This window comes from Chinchilla lanigera, unplaced genomic scaffold (assembly GCF_000276665.1).
Source record: "Chinchilla lanigera isolate Chin_1 unplaced genomic scaffold, ChiLan1.0 scaffold00010, whole genome shotgun sequence".
NCBI classification, from domain to species: Eukaryota; Metazoa; Chordata; class Mammalia; order Rodentia; family Chinchillidae; genus Chinchilla; species Chinchilla lanigera.
The window spans coordinates 18,460,507-18,464,487 of NW_004955411.1; the positions used below are offsets into that span (position 1 = coordinate 18,460,507).

The 3,981-nt window shown below is 33.8% G+C and overlaps 1 long non-coding RNA gene across 1 annotated transcript in view; it reads right to left on the bottom strand.

The window, feature by feature from the left end:
* Positions 1-2,731: 2,731 nt before the first annotated feature.
* LOC102011849 overlaps positions 2,732-3,981 on the bottom strand; it is a 38,643-nt gene continuing 37,393 nt past the window's right edge. Inside the window, exon 5 of the long non-coding RNA XR_259937.2 lies at positions 2,732-3,286. This is a non-coding gene — a long non-coding RNA (uncharacterized LOC102011849). The remainder of the gene's footprint in view (positions 3,287-3,981) is intronic.

Genomic DNA, 3,981 nt, shown 5'->3' on the forward strand with positions numbered 1-3,981 from the left:
ATAAAGAATCCTTAAAAGTCACTATGAAAAATCCAAATTACCAAACGAAAATGGACAATGATCTTAACAGATATTTGTCTACAAGACACACACACATATACAAACACACACAAATGCACATTAAGTGTATGAAAATATGACCAACATCCTCAATGATTTGTAAAACATGATTTATCACTCACCGGAATAACTATAATATAAAAGACTGACCTTTGTAAATATGGGTGAGTAGGTGAAATTGAAATCCCCATACATGGCCGGTGAAAATGTTAAGTGGTTTAACTGAGCAAGCCTGTACTCAAATGGTGGGTGTGGCGGTGAGGATCAGGAGCAGAGCTTATGTCTGGTACAGTAAAGCTGTTATTTGGAGCATCAATGACAAACTCTAGGGTCATCCATGGTCACTGAACCACAGTTTCCTTCATCCGGGGAATAATTCCTTTACTCTAATAAATGGGCCCATCTTGCTCTCTTGTCTGCTCTCCAGCCTTCTGTGTATAGGACCTGACTCTTACCTAATCTTCTGTGTTACTATGTAAGGAGATTGCGAGGCACTGAATGCATCACTGGGGAGCTTTTGGGAGCTAGTCTCAGAGATAGACTACGGATTATGCTAGCTGATATTAAAGTTTCAGGAAGGATACCATCAGCAGTTGTGTGCTAAAACTAGTACAGGGGTTAAGAGGGGCTGGGAAAAAGAATGAAATGCTTTCTGCAGTAGAAGTAACAGCAGTTAATTACTAGGAGTTCATTTCAGAGTAACAGTGGGACAACACAATATTCATTTCAGATTTTTAACACATGTTCGGAATTTTCAGCTTTCTGGTCAACAAGTCCATTGGAAAATGAATTTCTAAACAGTTGAGGATAAAGTACCAGGTGAATAATGAATACAGGAATGAAGCTCATAAAATGCTTTAGCTCACGGTAAATACATTTACTGCCCAGTTCACATATCAGAATAGGAAAGCTTAAAAATGTTAAGTAACTTGGCCAATGTCTTATAAAAAATGTTCCATGGATTCAAACGGTTTTCTGATTAGAGAGCTTACATAATTAAATATTTTTCCATTGTCTTTAAATATGATAAATGTTTTGATAAATACCTACATTATCACACCTGGGTCTATAGAATCCAGGGTATTACAGGGGAGGAGACAGAATGGCTGCAAAGTTTTATGGCTAAGGGATGAATAGGAAGTGTGCTAAAATAAAATTAGAAAATTCTAAAGGTGAACAAAGCAGAAATTGAACTTTGGTCATTAGGGGAAGAAGTTTAATGTTTTAAAGAAATGAATGCCCAGTGCTGGCTCTAGGGTAAGTATACAAATACTGTAGAAAATTGATCTGAGCCCTCAGAGGACAGTTTTGACAGGACCACGGTTAGCACAAAGAGTTCATTTCAAGAATAAAGACAAAGTAGCTTACAGGACCCAATGAGCAAGCTGAATAGACAGGGCATTAGTGCTCTGGTCGCCAGGAGAAGTCCTCTACCTACCTGCCAACCCTGGGACTGAGCATTCTTATTTCTGAAGAGGAAATGCTGCATACATACTCAGGGACGATGGCAGCCCAGTGTAAGGGATTTACTATATTAGATTCATGAAAAATACAATAAAAGCTAATTAAATACATAATAAGTGATTTAACATAGAATAGAGAAAAAAAAATAATGTATACTTACTATTTTTCCAGAGTTTATAATCAAGCTGGAAAAATCATAACTTGAAAATAAACTTCAAAAAGTACATGAATATTTTTTTTTATACATTGCTTCACTGAAAAATAAGATAACTATCTCAAATTCATCAATGTTTTAACCTCTGTGGTTGTTATGGATTACTGAGAAAGAAGAATTTAAAGGAAAATACAACTGCAAAAAGAAAAATTCTAGGCAGTATGGAAAAGTATACAGCATTTTAAATTATTTAATATTTTCTGCCTAATTTCAGTATTCCATCGGGAGTATGAAACACACATCTGAAAGGTATACAAGGGAGGGCTTTCATTAAAAACCGGGAAAATGTAGTTGGAACTTTATTAAAAATTGGCTAATAGACATTCTAGATAATTGAAATGACAGCTTGTTTTGACAGCTGCAAGCAAAAGCACTTGTTCAAAACAGTGAGTGTAAATCTTTTTAATTTCCAGAAAGAAAAACAATGTACAAGCTTAACTTAATTCAGTCAGCTTATAAAGTAAAACAAAAGGTAACTCTTCACCTAACCAGAGAAACTGGTAATTTGAGGTCCTGCCAATCCCTGCCCATTAAGGCTGGATGTGAAGGCCTTTGAATGGAAGAGGTGGTTCCCTTTAGCATCCTGGAGGAAATGGAAATCAACACAGGGGTGACCGAATATCCAAGGACTAACTTTCATAAATACCACTTCGTGTCAAATGTGGAGATCATGAAACACTTTTAGACTGTTTTGTCACTCAAATCTCCTAACAAGTAGAATGAAGTGAGAACATATTTACCATGCTCATGCCGTGCTCTTCATAGGTATTTTGTAATTATACTGTAAATGTTAAGGAGTGACATAAGAAAAATATCACAAATGAATTTCCTAAGCAACAAAACAAGCCAAATTCCAGTTTAAGAATAACTGAGAGAACATTAAAGTATATCAATTTTCCCTTGTTATGATACGGTTGCTTGATTTTATTACTTTTACACCCATAAAGGAAATCAAAAGGGCAAACAAAAGCAGATGATGAGCCAAGCCATGGCTTTTCACACTGATATTATCTTTTATTAGAAAAGCAAAAGAGAGACATAGATTTCAGACTTGGGATGTGCACTTCATCCTTTCCTGATATTTATTTTATCTGACATGGAAACAGTCTTTTTGTTGGAGACACAAAATGAGAATTAAATTTTCGCTTTTATCAGTTTCGTGTACCCATTTGCTTAATAGCATACAAAATTGGAATCCAGAAAGAGTAAAACCAGACCATGAAAAGTACATGATTGCTTATTCTGAGATTTATCTGCACATTTGGTATAAAATTCATTTGTGTAAAATGCTATGATACCCAGAATTTCCAGGAATAATTTAAACTGCATAAATATTTTCTTTAAACTGAAAAAAAGGCCTGAGAATCTTTTGGCATGGTGTGCATACCCAATGTTTCATTTTTACATGACACAATTTCAAAACTGGAGCACAACTTTTACTTATAGCAGTCAGGATCACCATCATACAATAGAGGCTTGATTTCTCTTCTCTCCGGGTACATCCACACACGGTCTTCTCCTTGCAAACCACATGGGAAAGGTAAAAGGCTGAAAAAGTATTTTAGATAATATGAATAAATGCACCTTCCTGTTTTCAGGTAAGCCTTTTCCTTTACTTAAACCATAATACTTTAAAGGTGAAAATGTTCCATTAGTTAAATTTCTCGTTTGTTTTAATCACAAGACTCATATTTCTTTGTTCATAGTTATAAAGATTTTCATTGCATATGAAATACAAGGACCATAAATTATTGACTAGTTAATATGATCCATGAACGAATTCATTGTTCTGAAAGTGGACAGATTTTCTTTCCAAGAGAAAAGTAACCTATTTAAATCCTTAAAGTTCCTGAGGTGTTATACAAGAAAATTGCTTTTAAAATTTAATAACAACAAATGTGAATGTGTATTAAATTAGATTTGCACTGTTGAAAGTATATTTCATTCAAAATTTTTAAATAACACAAAGAATTATCTTAATATATTAAATGATATTAGTAAGTTGAGCTACATCTACAGTTTTTTGAATTTAAAAAATAAAAGAATGAAAACATATTAACAAACACACATACATTTACAAAATAACACAAGAATAATACAAGCAATACTGAACTTCAGATAAGGGGATAGAAAATTAAGAACGGTTTTGTATTACATATTGATTTCTTCAGTATGGTCACTCATGAAAACAAACATAGACATGTAAGATTGATCAAATAATTAATCATTAACTATTCCTTTCA